At 43.3% G+C, this 24,218-nt stretch overlaps 1 long non-coding RNA gene and 1 pseudogene across 1 annotated transcript in view; one reads left to right on the top strand and one right to left on the bottom strand.

The window, feature by feature from the left end:
• LOC131381231 (uncharacterized) overlaps nucleotides 1–24,218 on the top strand; it is a 70,624-nt gene that overhangs the window by 24,326 nt on the left and 22,080 nt on the right. The gene's annotated exons all lie outside the window — the stretch shown is intronic.
• Nucleotides 4,297–5,535, bottom strand: LOC116482000 (heterogeneous nuclear ribonucleoprotein A1-like; annotated as a pseudogene).

Below are 24,218 nucleotides of genomic sequence, written 5' to 3'. Positions count from 1 at the left end.
GTGCTGGAGAGGATGTGGAGAAATAGGAACACTTTTACATTGTTGATGGGACTGTAAACTAGTTCAACCATTGTGGAAGTTCAGTGTGGTGATTCCTCAGGGATCTAGAACTAGAAATACCATTTGACCCAGCCATCCCATTACTGGGTATATACCCAAAGGACTATAAATCATGCTGCTATAAAGACACATGCACACATATGTTTATTGTGGCACTCTTCACAATAGCAAAGACTTGGAACCAACCCAAATGTCCAACAACGATAGACCGGATTAAGAAAATGTGGCACATATACACCATGGAATACTATGCAGCCATAAAAAATGATGAGTTCATGTCCTTTGTAGGGACATAGATGAAACTGGAAATCATCATTCTCAGTAAACTATTGCAAGGTCAAAAAGCCAAACACCACATGTTCTCACTCATAGGTGGGAATTGAACAATGAGAACTCATGGACACAGGAAGGGGAACATCACACTCCAGGAACTGTTGTGGGGTGGGGGGAGTGGGGAGGGATAGCATTAGGAGATATACCTAATGCTAAATGACGAGTTAATGGGTGCAGCACACCAACGTGGCACATGGATACATATGTAACAAACCTGCACATTGTGCACATGTACCCTAAAACTTAAAGTACAATAAAAAAAGAAAAGATAGAAAAATGAAAAGAAAAAGCGTGGTCTTAAATAAGTAGTATCAAGCTGGGAGCTTGTTATAAATGTAAATTGTTAGGCCTTCCCCCAGACCTTTTGAATCCTGCTTGTTTTTTTTGAAATAAAGGTCTCACTCTCTTGCCCAGGCTGGAGTACAGTGGTGCCATCAGGACTCACTGCAGCCTCAAACTCCGTGAGTCAAGGGAGTCACTACACCCGGCCAGGATCAGTTTCTTAAGTACATTCTTTAGAATTTCCTTTTATGAATATTGTGGAAGCAAAATCTCTCACTTAATTTGCCTTAAATGCCTGTTTTTCATCTTCCTTTTTGAACTTTTTTTTATTTATTTTTTCTTTTTTTGAGATGGATTCTTGCTCTGTGGCCCAGGCTGGAGTGCAGTGGCTCAATCTTGGCTCACTGCAGCCTCCGCCTCCCGGGTTCAAGCAATCCTCCCACCTCAAACTCCTGAGTAGCTGGGATTATAGGTACACGCCACCACACCTGGCTAATTTTTGTATTTTTAGTAGAGGCAGAGTTTCACCATGTTGGCCAGTTTGGTCTTAAACTCCTGACCTCAAGTGATCCACCCACCTCGGCCTCCCAGAGTGCTGGGATTATAGGTGTGAGCCACTGCACCCGGCCAAAAGCTATTTTTTGGGGAGTAAAATTCTAACTTCGCACTTATTTTTTTTCTCTTGTGAAGTCAGCAGTCAATCAGCTTCTGAGATCATTTGTCTCTGGTATGCTGCTGTTTCACTATGTTGTGTTTAACTGAAAATACTTTTTTTTTTCAGTCCTGGTTGAAATTCAGTGGACTTCTTAAATCTGTGTTTTTAAACAGATTGGTCCTAAAATTTTCTTAGCTACTGTCTCTTCAAATATTACCCTTTTGGCCAGGGATGGTGGCTCACACCTATAATCCCAACACTTTGGGAGGCCAAGGCAGTAGAATGACTTGAGCCCAGGAGCTCAAGAGGAACCTGGGTAACATAGTGAGGCCCTGTCTCAAAAATAAATTTTTTTAATTAGCTAGGCATGTTAGCACATGCCTGTGGTCTCAGCTACTCGGGAGGCTGAGGTGGGAGGATCCCTTGAGCCCAGGAGTTCAAGGCTGCAGTGAGCCATGGTTGTGCCACTGCACTCCAGCCTAAGCAGCAGAGCAAGAATTTATCTTTAAAAAAAAAGCTGGGCGCAGTGGCTCACGCCTGTAATCCCAGTGCTTTGGGAGGCCAAGGCAGGTGGATCACGAGGTCAGGAGATAGAGACCATCCTGGCTAACACGGTGAAACCCTGTCTCTACTAAAAAAAATACAAAAAATTAGCCGGGCGTGGTGGCGGGTGTCTGTAGTCCCAGCTACTCGGGAGGCTGAGGCAGGAGAATGGTGTGGAGGCAGGAGAATGGTGTGAACCCAGGAGGCGAAGCTTGCAGTGAGCTGAGATCGCGCCACTGCACTCCAGCCTGGGCGACAGAGCAAGACTCCGTCTCAACAACAACAACAACAAAATTCCCTCTTTACCATTTTCTCTCTCCTTGCCTTCCAGAACTCCAAATTTATCAATATATGATAGATTGTCTTAATTTATCCTCCATATCTATTTACTGCTCTTTCATGTTTCCCTTCTTCTTTCTTTACTGAAGACTGAATAATTTCTATTGTCATATCATTCAGTTCATTTATTTTTCTGTTCACTTGTATGTAATCTGAGGTTAAACTTGTCCATTATTTTATTCATTTCTAGAAGTTCTATTTTTTTAAACTATTAGGCTGTTTTCTGTAGTTTCCTGTTTTAAATAGGTATTTTCCTTTCCTTTTTTTTTTTTTATTTTTTTGAGACAGGGTCTCACTCTGTCACCCAGACTGGAGTGCACCCTCGACCTCCTTGGGCTCAAGCAATCCTCCCACTTCAGCGCCCCAAGTAGCTGAGACTTACAGGCGTGTGCCACCACACTTGGCTAATTTTTGTATTTTTGGCAGAGATGGGGTTTCACCATGTTGCCCAGGATGGTCTGGAACTCCTGGGCTTAAGCGATCCTCTTGCCTTGGCCTCCCATAGTACTGTGATTACAGGAGTGAGCCACCATGTCCGCCTTAAATAGATATTTTCTTTCTTCTTCTTTTTTTTTTTTGTCAAGAGAATTAAATTGTTTATTGATTACATATGATAATGGATGACACACAAACTTCATTCCCATCTATAATTTTATCTGGTACCATTATTCAATTTAGATACATTGCATAGGATATGCCAACAATCTTTTCTTTTTTTTTTTGAGACGGAGTCTCACTCTGTCACCTAGGCTGGAGAGCAGTGGAGCGTTATCAGCTCACTGCACCCTCCACCTCCTGGGTTCAAGGGATTCTCCTGCCTCAGCCTCTGGAGTAGCTGGGAGTACAGGCACAGGCCACCACGCCCAGCTAATTTTTTTTTTTTGTATTTTTAGTAGAGACGGGGTTTCACCTTGTTACCCAGGATGGTCTGGATCTCCTGATCCGCCCGCCTCAGCCTCCCAAAGTATTGGGATTAGAGGCGTGAGCCATCACACCCTGCCAACAATCATTTCTATAACCAATAATTCCATGATTTTGCTTGAGTAATCCTTTTTAGTGATGAACTTAAGGTCGCAACAGTAACTATCAGTTCAACTACACCAAGGTTTCTGAAGACAACGGCTTTTCCACCCAAGCAGGTTGCATATAAATTCCAAATAGAACCTGGTGTCAGGCCAGGCACGGTGGCTCACGCCTGTAATCCCAGCACTTTGGGAGGCCAAGGTAGGTGGATCACCTGAGGTTGGGAGTTCAAGACCAGCCTGACCAACATGGAGAAACCCCGTCTCTACTGAAAATACCAAAAAAATTAGCTGGGCATGCTGACGGGCGCCTGTAGTCCCAGCTACTTGGGAGGCTGAGGCAGGAGAATGGCGTGAACCCAGGAGGCGGAGCTTTCAGTAAACCGAGATCGCGCCACTGCACTCCAGCCTGGGCAACAGAGCGAGACTCCGTCTCAAAAAAATAAAATAAAAATACAAAATTTAGCTGAGCATGGTGCTGCATGCCTGTAATCCCAGCTACTCAGGAGGCTGAGGTAGGAGAATTGCTTGAACCTGGGAGGCGGAGGTTGCAGTGAGCCGAGATCGTGTCATTGCACTCCAGCCTAGGCAACAAAAGGGAAACTCCATCTCAAAAAAAAAAAAAAAAAGAACCTGGCGTCACCTGAAGGAATTCTAACTTCATGCTGTTGGAGAAATTTACCAAGATGGCTTCAGAGTAGACTAACTTTACACAGTACATTAAAAAAAACACACATTTATTGAGCGTCATGATCAGACTATTACATTTAGCAATGAACAGCATGGGTGCAAAAAAAAAAATCTACATTAAAACCCTTTGTTGGAATGCTTTATACTTTCCACAGAACAGAAACTAAAATAAGCTCTTATACATAATTAGTCACAAATACAGTCCTCGAGTTTTTTGCCCATCCACATGAGTATTTGTCTAAAACATGTCTTCTTTGTAGCAGCTAGGCCTTGCCACCGCTGTGCTTGGCTGAGTTGGTGAATCTATTGTAACCTGTAGCTCCACTGGGTCACTTCTCTGGCTTTCCTCTCCTGCTAAGCTTTGTTTCCTAATTAAAATCTTCTGCCACTGCCATAGCTACTGCTGCTACTGGAACCGCCATGGCCACCTTGGTTTCATGGTTGGGGAAAGTATTGGCCTCCACCACCATAGGGGCCAGAGCTTCTGCCTCCAAAGTTTCTTCCCTTCATGGGTCTGAAATTTGAAGACGATTGTTGTAATTGCCAATTTCCACCACCCCCAAAATTGCTTCCATCATTACCAAATCCATTATAGCCATCCCCACTGCCACCATATCCACCACCACCACGGCTGTCATTAAAGCCACCAAGACCACTTAAATTTCCTCCATGACCAAAATTGTCATTCCCACCGAAACTACCTCCATGACCACCACCAAAGTTTCCAGAGCCACTTTGACCTCTGTGGCTGGCTGAAGCACCAGCCATCTCTTGCTTTAACAGTGCTTTCCTAACTTCACAGTATGGTATTTCTGAATGACAGTCTTATCCACAGAGTCATAGTGGTCAAAGGTTATAAAGGCAAAGCCCCTTTTCTTGCCACTGAGTCGGTCAGTCATGATTTCAATCACTTCAATTTTTCCATACTGTTCAAAATAATCTCTTAGGTGCTGTTCTTCAGTGTCTTCTTTTTTTTTTTTTTTTTTTTTTGAGACGGAGTTTTGCTCTGTCGCCCAGGCTGGAGTGCAATGGTGCAATCTCGGCTCACCACAACCTCCACCTCCCAGGTTCAAGCGATTCTCCTGCCTCAGCCTCCCGGAGTAGCTGGGATTACAGGCATGCGCCACCACACCCGGCTAATTTTGTATTTTTAGTAGAGACTGGGTTTCTCCATGTTGGTCAGGCTGGTCTTGAACTCCCAACCTCAGGTGATCCGCCCACCTCGGCCTCCCAAAGTGCTGGGATTATAGGCGTGAGCCACTGGGTCAGGCCCTGTGTCTTCTTTAATGCCACCAACAAATATCTTTTTCACAGTTAAGTGGGCACCGGGTCTTTGAGAATCTCTTCTTGAGACAGTTCTCTGTTTCCACAGCTCTTCCATCCACCTTGTGTGGCCTTGCATTCATGGCTGTATCCACTGCCTCCACAGGGGCATATGTGACAAACCCAAAGCCCCTGGAGCGCTTGGTGCTTGGATCTCTCATTACCACACAGTCTGTGAGCGTTCCCCATTGCTCAAAATGGCTCCTCAGGCTTTCATTCAAAGCTCAACCCTCCAGTGAAGAGCTTCCTCTGCTGTTCTGGTTCTTTAGGAAACTCCGCCTTAGACATGATGGCAAGGGGAAGAGAGACTTTAACGATGCTCCCTCGTGGTGTTCATGAGCCTAATAAATAGGTATTTTCTACTTTGTATTTTTTTTTTTTCTTTAATAAGTAAAATGATGACCAGGCACGGTGGCTCACACCTGTAATCCCAGCATTTTGGGAGGCTGAGGAGGGTGGATCACCTGAGGTCGGGAGTTGGAGACCAGCCTAACCAACATGGAGGAACCCCATCTCTACTAAAAATACAAAAGTAGCCAGGCGTGGTGGTGCATGACTGTAATCCCAGCTACTTGGGAGGCTGAGGCAGGAGAATTGTTTGAACCCGGGAGGTGGAGGTTGCAGTGAGCCAAGATCGCACCATTGCACCCAGCCTGGGCAACAAGAGCAAAACTCCGTCTCAAAAAAAAAAAAAAAAAAAGGAAGTAAAATGTTTTTTTCACCTTGTATATGTGATAGTTTAAATTTCTCAAATATTTGTAGATGTTTTCCATTTAATTCTATTGTATGTGGTTTCTTCTTTCTTCTGGTTTTCATTTATATAGTAGCATTTCTTTGAGTGCTTAATGTTTGTTACTATGAGCTGCTCAATTGTCTTAGAGAATAATTTGTGAGTTATTGAGGTACATTCCTCCAGAGAGGATTTGTATTTGTTTCTTCCATGCACCTGGGGCCTGCCTACTCAACTTAGAGTAACAGCTTGAGGCTTTTATGGACCTGTTTTGGCTGTAGATATCACAAGTCAGTCTTTCAGTGACAGTATTTTTTAGTACTTAGTTCTACTTAGTTCCACAGGAAATTTTTGTGCAGTACCCTGAGGATGAATGGGTATGCTGGTTTTCATCTCCACCTAAAGGGTCCAAGCTTTATTGGGGGAATGGTCTCCTATGGGATTCTCCAAGCCCTGGGCTTTACCTTGTCTCTGGAACCATTGTGAAGCCAAAGCTGCAGTTCACCAGGTTGAGCAAATGCCCTTAGGGCAAGGTGATCTCAGGGCCATAGCATCAAACAACCCCAAGAGCATCATTTAGGTGAATAGAATCCAAATGGTGCCTCCTGGTGTTGTACACCTGGACAGTGTTGTCCATTTACCTGTCTGGATTCCTTCTTCACTTCTCTTTGACCTAATAATTTCTTTCTTTCTTGCCCATGCTCAATGCTTCTAAGAGGTTTAGGATTTTTTTTTTAATTCAGCCTTTTTAATTGTTTCCAGTGGGAGGTGCAGTCTGAATTCCTAGCCTGCCATATACCTGGAAACAGAGATCTCAAAACTCAACTTGATATACTCTACGATTTACAAAAATATCTGATAGCCCAATTTGTTCAATTCATAATTACCTTTTTTTTCTGGCACCAAAGCTTTAAGTAGGAATAGTTTGATGGAATCGGAAAGAATCCATAATCCGTGGTACTTAACTCTTCCCTCATGAATATTGCTAACAAATGTATGGATTTACATTGAAATACCAAAGTAGCTCGAAGATCTCATAGTGACCACAGTTTTTAAAATAGTGACCACATTTAAAAATGCTTCTCAGAAAATGAGTACGTTAAACCAAAATCATGTGTGTCACTTGCATGGAAAGTGCTGTGTCTCCATAGTTACACTAAAACATAACAAGTACAAAGGGGAAATGTCTTTTGGCGGTTGATAAGCTAAACGGAAGTGAGTCTTGTTGTACTATAATACTAGAAACGTTTTTAAACTTTCGCTCAAGGATGGAGGGTTTCATATCCTCCTGTATTACCCCTTGCTAAAACATAAGTAAGCATAGTTATGGAAAAAACACATAGGCAGTCATTGCTAAGACTCAGTGTATTGATGTCTTGTAGAAAAACATGATACAGAGATCTGTTTTTGTGGTTTATTTGTCTTTTTTGTTTATAGTATTTGCTCTGAAGTATAACTCTATAAAATTTTAACAAAGACAAAGACAATCTGTCTTAGCCCAATATTATATTAGCCCTATTCTCCACTTGGGAAAAAGTATTTTATAACACATATCAAATCAGCCTTGGAGACCATAGCATCCAATTATGCCTAGAGTGTACTAGATATTCGATAAATGTTTGTTGAGTCAATTACTTAATGGACAATACATAATGGGTTGTTGTAAATAAAGCAGAGCAGTGACTAAAATGTTGACTTGGTCATATTATGGGAACCTTAAAGAAGGAAAATGCCTGGGATTCAATGCCCATTCTAGGGCTCTCTGGTGCTATGGCTCTGGGTAATCCATAACCACCCGGGGCCCCAGTTTCTTCATTACTTGCTCTGTTCTTTGGTCAGACTGCATAGTCACTCCCTGTACATGCCGCATAATTTCCCAGTTCAGGGTCTTTGTCCTTACGGTTATCTAAAATGCCCTTGCCCTATCCACTGTATGACTAAACCTATCTAGTCATGATATCCTACTTCTTGTAATCCTTCTAGTATAAATACTCTCCCACCAAGCATCCTTGACACCACCCTGACTAGAAGCTAACTTTTCCTCTGAGCTATTTGAATAGCATCTTTTTTCTTTTAACTCAAATGGTGTCATTATTTAATACTTTATAGCTTATATTATGATCTTTTATGTAGATATCCATACTATACTGCTTCTTTGCTAGACTGAATGTTCATAAGGGTAGAGCCCATGCTTGCTATATTTTTGTAGTTCTCCATAACACCTAGCAAAATACATTAAAGAGTATATGTGCTCAGTAAATATCTGTTGAATCTGAATATAGAGCATAATAATGCTTTTAATGCTTTTCTTTCTTTTCTTTAATCTTTCATTTTCTCTTTCTTTCTCTTCCTTTCTTTTCCTTTCCTTTTCTTTCCCTTCCTTTCTTTTCTTTTCTTTCTTTTTGATAGGCTGTCACTCTGTCGCCCAGGCTAGAGTGCAGTGGCACGATCTTGGCTCACTGCAACCTCCACCTCCTGGGTTCAAGTGATTCTCCTGCCTCAGCCTCCCCAGTAGCTGGGATTACAGGCGCCTGCCACCACACCCAGCTCTTTTTTATATTTTTAGTAGAGACAGGGTTTCACCATGTTGGCAGGCTGGTCTCAAACTCCTAGCCTCAAGTGATCTGCCTGCCTTGGCCTCCCAAAGTGCTGGGATTACAGGCATGAGTCACTGCACCGGGTCCAATAATGCTTTTGGTTTTCTTTCTTTTGTTTTCTTTTCTTTTTTTTTTATTTTGGCAGAGTTTTGCTCTTTCCCCCAGCTGGAGTGTGGTGGTGGGATCTCGGCTCACTGCAACCTCTGCCTCCTGGGTTCAAGTGATCCCCCTGCCTCAGCCTCCTGAGTAGCTGGGACTACAGGCATGCGCCACATACTCGGCTAATTTTTTTTCTTATTTTAGTAGAGACGGGGTTTCACCACGTTGGCCAGAATGGCCTCTATCTCCTGACCTCCTCGTGATCCACCCACCTCAGCCTCCCAAAGTGTTGGGATTATAGGCATGAGCCACTGTGCCTGGCCCCAGTAATGCTTTTCTTGCTGATGATAGAGGGCTGCATCAAATTATAGCTTGAGGCCATTTATACCTTTTAGACCAATGATTGTGGAGCATTAATGGGAAATGCTGGATATAAATAAGTAAGGAAAATTGCATAAGCTATTTATCCATTAGTGGGAGAAGAAAACAGAATACTTGGGTGGATCAGATCCAATTTCAAAGCAGAGATGAGTAGAAAGCAACAAGAGCAGCATAGGTTGGTTATTCTATTTTGGTCATTTAAGAAAGTTCTTTTCTCAACTGCCTGTTTTTAGACTATGCATACATGTGTATAGCTAGCATAGTATGTACCTGGTTTTGACAGATTCCCTGAGGACTTGAGCCAGAAGATGAATTGCATCTTTAGAATATGGTTAATAATTTCACAGACATAGTGTTGAGTGAAAGAAAACAAATACAATATAATATGTGCTGTCTGATTCTATTAATATGAAGTTCAAAAACAGGCAAAACTAAATTGTGGTGATAAAAGTCAAAACAGTGGTTATCCCTAGAGGTGCTGAGTAGTATAGGGCACAGAGATTCTTCAGAGGTGCTAGTAACAATCTATATGTTGATCTGAGTGGTGGTTACGTGGTACATACACATGTAAAAATATTTTGAGTTGTCCACTTAGAAGTTATGCACTTTGGCCAGGCTCGGTGGCTCGCACCTGTAATCCCAGCACTTTGGGAGGCTGAGGCAGGCGCATCACCTGAGGTCAAGAGTTCGAGACTAGCCTGGCCAACATGGTGAAACCCCATCTCTACTAAAAATACAAAAATCACCTGGGCATGGGGGTGGGCGCCTATAATCCCAGTTACTCAGGAGGCTGAGGCAGGAGAATTGTTTGAACCTGGGAGGCAGAGGTTGCAGTGAGCTTCTGAGATTGTGCCAATGCACTCCAATCTGGGAAACAAGAGCAAGACTCCATCTTAAAAAAAAAAAAAAAAAAAAAAAAAGGCCAGGCGTGGTGGCTCATGCCTATAATCCTAGCACTTTGGGAGGCCGAGGAGGGCAGATTACATGAGGTCAGGAGTTTGAGACCAGCCTGGCCAACATGGTGAAACACAGTCTCTAGTAAAAATACAAAAATTAGCCAGGCGTGGTGGCAGGCACCTGTAATCCCAGCTACTCGGGAGGCTGAGGCAGGAGAATTGCTTGAGCCTGGGAGGCAGAGATTGCAGTGAGCCAAGACTGTGTCACTGCACTCCAGCCTGGCTGACAGAGCGAGACTCTGTCTAAAAAAAAAAAAAAAAGTTGTGCACTTTACTGTAGGTAAGTTATATCTCAATTTAAAAAAAGAATCCAAATTGCCTTCTGTATCCCTGATGAGCAGGTAAAGGATAGATTGGAGCTATGCAGTGTGTTTCCTGGAAAAATAAAGCAGACTTTTTAAAATTCCAGAGTTGTCTCCAGGAACCTGTGACCAGATGGCTCTTATAAATAATGCATCAAAATATGGTTAGGACTAGAAGAATTCATGATGTGTGATAAAAAGAAAACAACCAATGATCATATAGTTTACTCTTTTTGGCTTTCATTGCAATTTTCTGGAAGAGTCAGGATTACTAATAAATGGTCATGCAGCAAGAATGGAATAAGTCCTGCAGCACGAGGATACTTGCTGGCTGTGAAACCTTCAATAACTTTCAGGCTTTCTGGGCACTGGATGCTTCCTCTGTTAAATGGAAAATATTTACCCGCTAAAATATTTACCTGCTAAAGGAAAAATATTTACCTGCTCAAATATTTTACCGCTCAAATAGGAGAAAGGATCAAGTGATCTCTTAAGGCTCTTTCCAGCTTGTAAAATCTTTGGCTTGGCCGGGTGCAGTGGCTGATGCCTGTAATCCCAGCACTTTGGGAGGCCAAGGTGGGCGGATCACAAGGTCAGGAGTTCGAGATCAGCCTGGCCAATATAGTGAAACCCTGTCTCTACTAAAAATACAAAAATTAGCTGGGCGTGGTGGCACGAGCCTATAGTCCCAGCTACTTGGGAGGCTGAGGCAGGAGAATTGCTTGAACCCAGGAGGCAGAGGTTGCAGTGAGCTAAGATTGCACCTCTGTACTCCAGCCTGGGCAACAGAGGGAGACTCTGTCTTAAAAACAAAACAAAACAAAACAAAAAAACAAAGACTCTTTGGCTTATGGAAATTGAAACTATAAAGAACCAACTGTGAGCCGAGTGCAGGGGCTCATGCCTGTAATCCCACCGTTTTGAGAGGCTGAGGCGGGCGGATCACCCGAGGTCAGGAGTTTGAGACCAGCCTGGCCAACATGGTGAAACCCCATCTCTACTAAAAATACAAAAATTAGCCAAGCATGGTGGCGGGCACCTGTAATCCCAGCTACTCAGGAGGCTGAGACAGGAGAATCGCTTGAACCCGGGAGGTGGAGGCTGCAGTGAGCCGAGGTCATGCCACTGCATTCCAGCCTGGGCAACAGAGCAAGACCCTGTCTCAAAAAAAAAAAAAAAAACTGTAATAATAAAATCTGTAAAAATATGTAATAGGCAACAAACAATGTAGGTGGCCACACCAAATAGAGATCCAGGCAGAAAACACCTTTTCAGATACAGTGAGCTACCTGAAACCATTTGCTGTTGTTCTCTTGGGATTTCCTTATCCTTCAGCAAGTTTACCTAATAATACTTAAAAAAAAAAAAGAGAGAAAAAAAAGGTAAGGGAACAGTTTTAGACCCCAATCAAGGAAAGCATTAATTATATGGTGAGTTTGTCTGTTATGAGTTCACATTTGCAGAGACTAAATCCACTGCAGAAAGTGGTATTTTGTAAAATATATGAGCAGAGAAGGAGCACTAGTCTAAGTTTGGCTCAAAATCTCACAGCTAGGTGGCTAGGCGCGGTGGCTCACTCCTGTAATCCTAGCACTTTGGGAGACTCAGGCAGGTGGATCACTTGAGCCCAGGAGTTCAAGACCAGTCTGGCTAGCATGTTGAAACCCCATCTCTTCTAAAAATATAAAAATTAGCCAAGTGTAGTGTGGCCAACTCCTGTAGTCCCAGCTACTTGAGGGCTGAGGTGGGAGGATCACTTGAACCCTAGGCTGGAGCCGAGATCGCACCATGACACTCTAGCCTGGGCGACAGAATGAGACTGTCTCGAAAACAAAAAACAAACAAAAAAAACCCCTCACAGCTAGAAGGAACTGCATGGCATCATCTCTGCTTTCAACACTAGTAAGCAAGTGTCATCTCTTCATCTCTATTTTTCTAAAGAGGCCAGTAAGGCTCCGTGAGGCTAAATGACTTGCCTATGGTCACACAACTGGGAGAAGCACAGAGTAAAGAAAACAACAGTTCTCAGGCTTCCAGCTAGCTATATCCTCCAGTGCACCATTCTGCCCCTTGTGGTTCCTTTCGGATTGACTTGAACTCCATGGAAGAGCCAGGATAGGCCTTCCACTGTGCTTCGTTTGAAAAGCAATTGAGAAAGTGGGAAGCTAGTGGAACTGGGAGTCAGAGGACCTGAGCCCCTCCACTTATTAGTGACTATGACCTTGGAAAATCATTTAACTTCTCTGAGATTCAATTTCCTCTTCTGAAAATAGCACCTCCCACTGTCACTGAAGCAGAGATAAATGATAGTAATTGATGAGAAAGTGCTGTGTAAATGGTAAACTAAACTACAGCTATTAAAATGGAGATATTCGGCCAGGGGCAGCTGCTCCTGCCTGTAATCCCAGCACTTTGGAAGGCTGAGTCGGGAGGATGAGCCCGGGAGTTTGAGACCAGCCTGGGCAGCATACCAAGACCCTGTCTCTTTTATAAAAAAAAATAGATAATAGAAGATAAAATAGAGAAATTCGTGTCTACTTAGTGAATTAATGAATTAGTGATTAGAAAACAATGATATAAGAAATAGAAAATACAAAAGAAAAAAGAAAAGAAAATAATGATACAAGATAAAAATGCTCAGTGGATACATGTTAACAGCAGGGCTGCTATTAGCACACATAAAATAACCAATGATCCTGTAACAGAAGCATCCTTTGTTTATTTATCACAACAATCTAGCATAATATAATCACTTTTAATCTCTCTCAGGAACACTCCCTAATGTGTAGATTCTCACTGTTAAAAGAACCTTTATGTGAGGACAAATGTCTCTATCTCCCTCCATACTTTGCATTATCAACCTTTTTACATTTGTGAACCCAAATGGGAAAAAAAATGTCCTGTTATTTTAATTTGCATTTTCCTGATTATAAGTGAGGTTTAGCATCTTTTCATCTTTTTATTGGAAATGTAAATTGATAAAGCTTTATGTAAGGCTAACGGACAGTACCAAGTAAAAAAAAATTTTTTGGGGGGGTCACCCAGGCTGGAGTGCAGTTGCACAATCTTGGCTCCACTACAGCCGACAGCTCACTGCACGGCCTCCCAGGTTCAAACAATTCTCGTGCCTTAGGCTCCTGAGTAGCTGGAATTACAAGCACACACCACCATGCAGAGCTAATTTTTGTATGTTTTAGTAGAGACTGGGTTTTGCTATGTTGGCCAGGCTGGTCTCAAACTTCTGGACTCAAACAATCCACCTGCCTTGTCCTCCCAAGTGCTGGGATTACAGGTGTGAACCACCATGCCTGACGCTACAGTTGTGGGAAAAAAAATCTTTTTTCTTAAAATTTTCAGAGTTGCAAGATGAGTGAGTCTGGTTAAAGCTGAATTGATCTCATACCTGTCACTATGAGAGAAGAGAGACAGACCCTCTCATGTTGTTTTATACTCAGAAAAGGAAAGAGAAGCAAAACTAAAGGCAGGTAGCCTGGCGCCTAGGAACCAGACCCAAAACCTAGGAACCAGACCCGAAACCAGGCCTGGGCCTGCCTGACCTAAGCCTAAAATTCGACCCCTGACCTAGCAACTGATGTTATCTATAGATTATAGAAAGACATTGTAAAACTTCCTGGTCTGTTCTGTTTCACTCTGACCACTGGTGCATGCAGCCCCTGTCATGTACCCCCTGCTTGCTCAATTGATCATGACCCTCTCACGTGGACCCCCTTAGAGTTGTGAGCTCTTAAAAGGGACAGGAATTGCTCACTCAGGGAGCTCGGCTCTTGAGACAGGAGTCCTGCCGATGCTCCTGGCCGAATAAACCTCCTCCTTCTTTAACTCGGTGTTTGAGGAGTTTTTCCTGCGGCTTGTCCTGCTACAACTAAAGTGAAGAGGGAAAAATGTAGTAAAGAATCAAAATCATCTAAAATATCTATGTGCGTGTATATATGTATGCATTTATGTGTGTGTGTGTGTGTGTGTGTATATGTTTTTTTTAAGACAGGGTCCCGGCCGGGCGTGGTGGCTCAAGCCTGTAATCCCAGCACTTTGGGAGGCCGAGGCGGGTGGATCACGAGGTCAGGAGATCGAGACCATCCTGGCTAACACGGTGAAACCCCGTCTCTACTAAAAATACAAAAAATTAGCCGGGCAAGGTGGCGGGCGCTTGTAGTCCCAGCTACGCGGGAGGCTGAGGCAGGAGAATGGCATGAACCCCGGGGGGCAGAGCCTGCAATGAGCCGAGATTGCACCACTGCACTCCAGCCTGGGTGAAAGAGTGAGACTCCATCTCAAAAAAAAAAAAAAAAGACAGGGTCTCACTCTGTTACCCAGGCTGGAGTGCAGTGGCTCAATCTTGGCTCACTACAGCCTCAATCTCCCAGGCTCAGGTGATCCTCTGACCTCAGTCTCCCTGGTAGCTGGGACAGCAGGCATGTGCCACCATGCCAGGTTAATTTTTCTACTTTTTGTAGAGACGGAGTTTTGCCATGTCACCCAGGCTAAAAATATCTGGATATTTAATATCATGTACAAATTGACTGATTTTTCTTTCACTTTTTGTCCAGATATCAAATGGAGACAGATTGAAGTTCACTTCTCAAGTCACTGATTTTAATACACTTAAATAATTGTGTCCTTTGTTAATATTTTCTATTGAGCAGAATCCATTTCAATAAGAAAGTCTCTCCTTTTTGGCATTGGCTTTTTTTCCTTGATCACAAAACTATTATATGCTTAATATGAAAAAAAGAAAAACATTGAAAGCTACTAAGAAAAAAAAAGTAATCCCATCATCAAAAGTAAATACTGTTCACATTTTTTAGATGTTTTTCCTTTTGCATATAGGTGCTCAAGGAACTGGGTTAATACTGTGCATATAGTTTTGTGTCTTTGTTTTTTTCAATTAACATTTTATTGTAAGCATTTCTGCATATCATCACAGATTCTTTAAAAATGTTTGTTGTGTCATGATGATATTCCAAAGTATGGATATACTATAATTTATCCTTTTATTATAGGAAATTTAGCTTATTTTCTTTCTTTATTTTTAACTATTATACTTAACCCTGTGAAGAACATTCTTATATATAATTCTTTGCTTTCATCTTTGATTATGCCCCTAGGATATATTTTAAGGAGTGGAACTACAGGATTGTGTAGGTTATTTTTCACTCCTGCCCCCACCCCTACCACAATCTCTGTCTTTCTTCATTCCAAAGGATTGCATCTCCAGCATTCCTTGCCCCTTGGCTTCCTTGGGATTTATTCAGGGGTGGCACCAGCCGGAGATCACATGTGCTAGAAGAGAGAGAAGTCAGGGTATTTCCTCCTTACTCTCTTCCTGCTTTGAGCCAGCTAGCTGCTTACCCCTCCCCACCACCAACCTAGTCTCCTTTCTTGGGGTTGGATCTCTCCTCCACCATTCCCCACTCTTACTGGATTCTGTAAGATTATTTCCTCCCTCTGTTCCTTTATCCCTAGGAATGGTAACTGCTTCCCACTGTTGCTTTTCTCTTGGTGCCTTAACATCCCTGTTTACCCCTTAGCCCAGCCTACCTGTCTGTAAGTAGTTCTTTGATTAAAGTCTCTTCATTGCCAGGTACAATGCTCACGCCTGTAATCCCAGCAGTTTGGGAGACCAAGACAGGCGGATCACTTGAGGTCAGGAGTTCGAGACCAGCCTCGCCAACATGGTGAAACCCCCTTTCTGCTAAAAATACAAAAATTATCACGGGGGTGGTGGTGGGTGCCTGTAAACCCAGCTACTCAGGAAGCTGAGGCAGGAGAATCGCTTGAACCCGAGAGGCAGAAGTTGCAGTGAGCCTAGGCTGCACCGCTGCACTCCAGCCTGGGCGATGGAGTGAGAGCCTGTCCCCCTGCAAAAAAAAAAAAAAAAAAAAAAAGAGTCTCTTCATTTGAATCATCCTGACTCAAATCCTTTTTCTTTTTCTTTTTTTTTTTCTTTTTGACAGGCTCACTGCAACCTCTGTGTCCTGGGTTTAAGTGATCTTTCCACCTCAGCCTCCCGAGTAGCTGAGACTACAGGTGTGTGCCACCATGCCTGGTTAATTTTTGTATTTTTAGTAGAGTTGGGTTTTCACCATGTGATATGGTTAGGCTTTGTGTCCCTACCCAAATCTCATCTTGAATTGTAATCTCCATAATCCTCATGTGTCAAGGGAGAGACCAGGTGGAGGTTAATTGAATCATGGGGGCAGTTTCCCACAGGCTGTTCTCGTGATAGCGAGTTCTCACGAGATCTGATGGTTTTATAAGGGGCTCTTCCCCCATCAGTCAGCACTTCTCCTTCCTGCCGCCACATGAAGAAGGTGCCTTGCTTGCCCTTCGCCTTCTGCCATGATTGTAAGTTTCCTGAGGCCTCCCCAGCCATGCTGAACTGTGAGTCAATTAAACCTCTTTCCTTTATAAATTACCAAGTCTTGGGCAGTTCTTTATAGCAGTATGAAAACAGACTAATGTACCATGTTGCTCAGGCTGGTCCTGAACTCCTGGGCTCAAGCAATTCGCTCATCTTGGCCTCCCAGAGTGCTGGGATTACAGGCGTGAGCCACTGCTCCTGGCTGAAATCCTTTTTCTTTTGGGATCCTGACAGACACAGCATTAAAGAGTACTTTTGAAATACATTTTAAAATACATTCTTGATAGATACTGTAAAATTGTATTGCAGAAAGGTCATATCAGTTTACACTCCCATTAGTAGAGTATGAAAGCCTGATGAGATGGGCTCTTGAGGTTGCAATAGATTTTTGAAGGCACTCAGTTTCCTGTTTGTTATCTAGTGCCTTCCTCTCTGATGTCACTCATATACAGAAGGTTCTGCATAGGCCATCTAAAGAAAAGTCATTCATGACACAGGTGAAAATATTGAAATAAGCAGTATTATATTATTTACAAACCTGAAATTCTAAGTGCAAGAAGAGACCCTGGATTGTGTTGTGAAAACAAGTCTTTTTGATTGATGTATAGGGAAGAACACATCCTGGCTGGGCATACAAATAGTGTGGTGTGGTTACGGAATGTCAGCTCACGTGCAGGTTACAGCGTAAACATTAACCTAGGAAACCAATGGGGATGCAGTGCTGTTACCCTTAAGGTCTTAGTACTCATGTTGTGGAAGAATTCCTACTTCATCTTCCTAGTCCTGACTTTAAGAGAACAGTTTTTAGGTACATGTATTATGAGAAGGAGAAAGAATCCACAGAGACATCTTTGTGGACATTCTCTACTTCTACTCAAGTGAGAGGTAACCACTGGCATTTTAATCAACGGTTGCTAGAACGGGGCTGAGATTTTAGCTAAGTGATTCCCATGTTTATCCTATAGCTGACTGGTAACACAGGTAGAAACATTGTGCTTTTCCATTTTCTTACAAAATAACGAGACACCTAGTGGGCACAACATGAAAATACCGTCATGGGAGATGGCGAAGTCAGTCAATACCCAGGTGAATGATATTTAGTAACTGCCCCAATGTTTAATTCTACAAAAGTAGTTTGGGCCAGGCATGGAGGCTCATGCCTGTAATTCCAGCACTTTGGGAGGCTTAGGCTGGTGGATTGCTTGAGCTCAGGAATTCAAGACCAGCCTAAGCAACATGACGAAACCCCATCTCTACAAAAAATGCAAAAATTTGTTGGGCGTGGTGATGTGTGCCTGTAGTCCCAACTACCTGGGAGGCTGAGGTGGGAGGATCACCTAAGCCTGGGGAGGTTGAGGCTGCAGTGAGCCTAAATCACACCACTGCACTCCACTCTGGGTGACAAAGCGAGACCTAGTCCTCTTAGAGAAATACCCAGGTCCAGAAATCAGACCAACCATTGACTCATACTGGATAATTAAAATATACTTATTGTCATACATTTTAAAGCACTCAGAGTTTTCAAAGTTCTTTCAACATAAAGTTTCTTTCCATAACACTAAGAACATACAATAGTCTCCCCCACTGGGCTGTGGGCTCCCTTAGACAAGGGGCCACACCAGTTTCCTCCCAGCACAAGCCTAGTGTGTAATATATAAAGAATACATAAAGAATAGGGGCTTTGGTAGCAGTTTGATGACTGAACTACCCTAGCAGGTGGGATAATTTCTGGTTTTTTCTTTTTTTTTTTTTTTTGAGACGGAGTCTTGCTCTGTCACCCAGGCTGGAGTGCGGTGGCGCAATCTCGGCTCACTGCAAGCTCCGCCTCCCAGGTTCACGCCATTCTCCTGCCTCAGCCTCTCCGAGTAGCTGGGACTACAGGCGCCCGCCACCACGCCCGGCTAATTTTTTGTATTTTTAGTAGAGACGGGGTTTCACCGTGGTCTCGATCTCCTGACCTCGTGATCCGCCCGCCTCGGCCTCCCAAAGTGCTGGGATTACAAGCGTGAGCCACCGCGCCCGGCCAATTTCTGGTTTTTTCTAGGTGAAAAAACAAAAAATCAGGCCGAGCACAGTGGCTCATGCCTGTAATCCCAGCACTTTGGGAATCTGAGGTGGATGGATCCCTTGAGGCCGGAAGTTCAAGACCAGCCTGGCCAAGATAGTGAAACCACGTCTCTACTAAAAATATAAAAATTAGCCAGGCATGGTGGTGCATGCCTATAATCCTAGCTACTCAAGAGGCTGAGGCATGAGAATCACTTGAACCCAGGAGGCAGAGGTTGCAGTGAGCCAAGATGGCGCCACTGCACTCCAGCCTGGGCCACAGAGCGAGACTCTGTCTCAAAAAACAAAACAAAAAAACAGAGTGGAGAGAGTTGTCCTCTAGTTAAATAAGTATAAAAGCCAACCATGAACTACACCCTATATACCTTGACCTTTGCCCATGCCCAAACAGACCATGTGGAAAAGCCTCCTTGCTGACATAAATGCCTACTGGCCTTCCCCTCTGTTTTGAGTTACCAGCATCCATCTTTATTCCATCACCAGGGACCCTTTTGGAAGGTCATAGTATCTAACTCAGGAGTGGTCAATCCACGAACCAAGTGAGGCCCCAGTGGGAGGCCTTCTCAGAGGATCTTCCATGTTAGATCACCTGATATCATACTCTACTTTCATCTCATGATGGGGTTAATGCATTTCTATCCTCATAGCTCACATGCTCAATTAAGTAGCTGGAGTGTAGATGGAGTAATAACATACTTATGTTACCAAGGTTCAGCCAAGGGACTTATAAATCCCAAGGTGTCCCTGGCCAGACTTTGTCTTTGGAAAGTACATTATAAAGAGTTCTCATCACATAGCATGTAAAAGGGTCACAAATCCTGGGAGGTTACCTGGGCTAATGTTTCTCAAATTGGGGTTCAGGGACCCTTGAGAGTTCTACTGATGAGTTCTTAGGGCCTTGACATTATCTACAAGTATATTTTAGATTTCCCTCTATGATTATCTACAATTAACCTACACTTCTGGACCACCTGGCTAGCCACCACATAAGTGAATCTTGACACAAGGTTTCACTGTTCTGCACAAACTATTTAACATATTCTAGTACCCAGTAATCAACTAAAATAATATGTAACTTTTAAAATTAAAATAATATGTAACTTTTAAAAGTTAGATGTGGACTGAGGTTACAGTGGCTCATACCTGTAATTCCAGCACTCTGGGAGGCTGAGGCGGGTGGATTGCTTGAATCCAGGAGTTCGAGATCAGCCTGGGCAACATAGTAAAACCCCATCTCTACTAAAAAAAAAAAAAAAAAAAAACACAAAAAAAATTAACCAGGCATGGTGTCATGCTCCTGTAGTCCCAGCTACTTGGGAGGCTGAGGTGGGATAATCACCTGAGCCCCCAAAATTGAAGCTACAGTGAGCCAAGATGGCATCACTGCACTCCAGCCTGGGCAATCAGAGTGAGACCCTGTCTCAATCAATCAAATCAAATCAAATGTAGATGTAATTCATACACCATAAATGCATCCTTTTAAAGTATACAATTTAGTGGTTTTTGGTATACTCATAAGATTGTGCAACCATCACTGCTATATAATTTCAGAGCATTTTCATCACCCCCCCACCTCAAAAAACCCCAAACCCATTAGCAGTCCATTTCCCTCTCTCCCCAACCCCTGGCAACCACTAGTCTACTCTCTGTCTCTTTGGATTTGCCTATTCTGGACATTTTATATAACTGGAATCGTACGACATGTGGCCTTTGTGTCTGGCTTCTTTCATTTAGCATGTTTTCAATATTCATCCATGTTGTAGCATGCACCAGCACTTCATTCCTTTTCGTTGCTATTGTATCCCGTTGTTTATCCACCATTCAGTTGATGGACATTTGGGTTGTTTTCACTTTCTGGCCATTATGAATAATACTGCTATGAAAAACTTGTAATTCTGGGCCGGGCACGGTGGCTCACGCCTGTAATCCCAGCACTTTGGGAGGCCGAGGCGGGCGGATTACGAGGTCAGGAGATTGAGACCATCCTGGTTAAGACGGTGAAACCCCGTCTCTACTAAAAATACAAAAAATTAGCCAGGCATGGTGGCGGGTGTCTGTAGTCCCAGCTACTCGGGAGACTGAGGCAGGAGAATGGCGTGAACATGGGAGGCGGAGCTTGCAGTGAGCCGAGATCACGCCACTGCACTCCAGCATGGGCAACAGAGCAATACTCTGTCTCAAAAAAGAAAAGAAAAGAAAAACTTGTAATTCCGACTTAAAAAACTGGAGTCTACAAGTCTTCAGATATGTTCTTGGGGCTCTGTGACTTCTCGAATTTGAGAAATACTGAATCAGACTCCATCGCTTAATAAAGAAAAAAATTGGTGAGGTCCCACTCACAGTTAATGGAAGCTTCTATGACTAGATTTATAGCACAAGCTGCTGTCGTTCTTATCTGTAAGGAGTGGACATCTTGTTTTAGGGCCTTCCCAAATCATCTGTTCAATTCTTTCCAGGAGAGGGCTGCAATTAGCAGTATGGTTAACATTTAACTAATAATACTGATGTATGTTGGTTTAGCCCAGATGCTGGCAGCTTTTAATTCTCCAAACTCCTGGCCTGAATGCTGATCATGTTTCCTCAGGCTAAAAGCCAGCAAAAAGAATCACCTGGCCAAACATCCCCATTCAGTCTGTTTTCCTTAGAATGGCCTCCCAGGGGAGCTCTCTGGGCAAACAAAGCTGTTGACCTAGTTTGAAGGCCTGGAAAATTATCATGTGAGTCACTGGGACAACAGAGCAAAGTGTCAGGCCCCTGAGAAACTGTAAGCACAGGTTTCCGATGTCATCTATGTCCTCATAGGCTGAGAGAGGAGTCCCATAGCGGCCTGCCACTTTTCACCCAGCTGCTCCTCCAAGTGGTTTCCAAGCTCCTTGGCCCTGTGCACGGTGCCGCAGGGGCCCATTCCTGTTTTCCTCCCAGCGGGCTCTGCAAACAGCAACTCAGAGAGTGACAGCTCAGTTGTAGGAAACCAAAACAAAACCGGATACTTAGCGGAAGTCCTGTGGTGTTGTTTGGAGCAAGGCCACAAGCCCTCTCTGGGAAGGAAGTGCTGAAGCAGCTACAGAAATTTCAGACTGAAGACCAGGAATCCAGAGGCAGTATTTTAAAGTAATACTCACATGAGTGAGGCAGGGCCTTGCAAAAGAGCACCTACACATTACTTAAGGAGTGTTTTATAATGTTTTGAAGATGCTACTTCCTAAATTACACAAAGAGCTAGAGAAACTTAGCCAGAAAAGCAATGTGGGTAAAACTGTTGTTACATTTTAGATGGGCTGGACAGTTTGTAGCCTAGATGTCAGAAAGAGTGCTAAAACCTCCATGGGTCCTTATATAACTTCCCTGGGCATAAAGGACTCCTTGAGAAGGGTGAGTATCAAAGCAGAGGCTTCTAAATATTCAGGATAGCATGAAGACAGAAGGAGTACATGTTGACAGGACTAGGTGAGGAGACAGTTCATTCATGGCTTTTTTTTTTTTTTGGTAACACTTGATTTTTTGAACACTTATACTAGGGTCTTCTTCATCAGGAGGATGTGGATGTTTAACATATCATTAGGCCTGGGATCATTTAAATCCATATTTCGTGAGTGCTTTAAGAGAGTGAGTGATTATTAAATTCCTTCCGTTGTAGGAATGGCAAATGAAATCTCCTTAATGGTTTTAGAGGGTAAGCTTTTGTGCCTGGAAGAGCTAGAAGACAATTCAATCACCAAGTTTTGGTGTCTTTAGCCCCACTCCTCTCGTTCTCCTCACTTCACTTCTTTCCTTTTTCCTTTCTGCCCCTGTCTACTTCTGACAGAGGGGGTGAACAAACAGCAGATGTGCAGAAAGAGAGTGTTCACTTCCCACCCTGGTGCTGTTGCTGCAGACTGCTTTAGAGCTGCTGTCTCCTGGGCTCAGGCAAAGTGCCAGCATCAATCTTTGTCATCAAAATCCCCGTGTCTGCCCTGTGTGCTGGGTGCCCTGCAGAGCCAGCAGGCCAGTTCCAGGCCATGCATTCAGGTAGAAGACTGAAGGAGGGACTAGAGAGGATATTCAGAATTAGACAATAAAGATGAAAGAGGGGCAGAATCAGGTAAAAGTAAATATTTCACTGGTCTGACTGTGTCTTACTGATGCATACAGTAGTGTGTCAGTAACGCTGTTCATTTCAACTTTTTGCAAGGATGGAAATGTTGTATATCCATGCTGTCTGATACAGTAGCTACACATGGGTACTGAATACTTGAAATGTGGAAAGTGAGGATGTTTTTGTTCAGTTTAATTTTTATTTATTTTTTTGAGACAGAGTCTCACTCTGTCGCCCAGGCTAGAGTGCAGTGGCGTGACCTCGACTCATTGCAACCTCTACTTCCCAGGTTCAAGCAATTCTTGTGCCTCAGCCTCCCTAATAGCTGGAATGACACGTGCATGCCACCATACCTGGCTAATTTTTGCATTTTCAGTAGAGATGGGGTTTCACCATATTGGCCAGGCTGGTCTTGAACTCCTGACCTCAAGTGATCCACCCACTTCGGCCTCCCAAAGTGCTAGGATTATAGGCATGAGCCACCACACCCGGCCCAGTTTAATTTTAATTAATTTAAATGCAAATAGTCATTTGTGGCTGGTGACTACTGTATTAGAGACACTAATGTTTCGTTGTTTGTTTTTTTTGAAATAAGGTCTCTCTGTGTTGCCCAGGATAGAGTACAGTGGTGCGATCATGGCTCACTGCAACCTCTGTCGTCTCCTGGGCTCAAGCTATCCTCCCACTTCAGCCTGCTGAGTAGCTAGGACTACAGGTGAATGCCACCATGTCCAGCAAATTTTTGTATTTTTAGTACAGATGGGGTTTCACCATGTTGTTCAAGCTGGTCTCGAACTCCTGGGCTCAGGCGATGTGCCCGCCTCAGCCTCCTAAAGTGCTGGGATTATAGGTGTGAGCACCCTCACCCGGCCAAGACACTGGTGTTTTAAAAGATAACAGAGAAACATAGGAGACCAGACATGAGTGTTGGAGTTCTGGGGTCAGATCCCAGCTCTTCTATATATATTTGTTATTAGCTTGTAAAGAAGACACTTAACCTCTCTGTACCACTTTTCATACAGGGGGTTAATAATGTAACAGGGGGTTAATAATGTTTACCTTGTGGTATTGTTATGATAGGTATGGTGGATGGAGGCTTGGATAGGAGGAAGGAGTCATTGACAAGTATACTCTATCAACAAAACTGGCCATAAATATCCGGAAGAGGCAGAGGCCCAGGGGATGTGTACCTTTTCACAAACCAGGCAACCCTGGATTACCAATTGTGTTGCCAAATTGTTGCAGTTGCATTAAGATGTCACATTCATAGCTCTTTTTACTTTTTCAGTGTTTTCATTGGAATCTTTCACTTTTATTCTGAGAAACAGATGTTATAAGAAAAACTGTAGCCAAATTAAATTTAAAAGAGTTTAATTGAGCAA

Source organism: Hylobates moloch, unplaced genomic scaffold, assembly GCF_009828535.3.
Source record: "Hylobates moloch isolate HMO894 unplaced genomic scaffold, HMol_V3 SCAFFOLD_14, whole genome shotgun sequence".
In the NCBI taxonomy this organism is placed as follows: Eukaryota; Metazoa; Chordata; class Mammalia; order Primates; family Hylobatidae; genus Hylobates; species Hylobates moloch.
The sequence above is the reverse complement of the archived record's forward strand: the minus strand, read 5'-3'. Positions and strand labels throughout refer to the sequence as shown.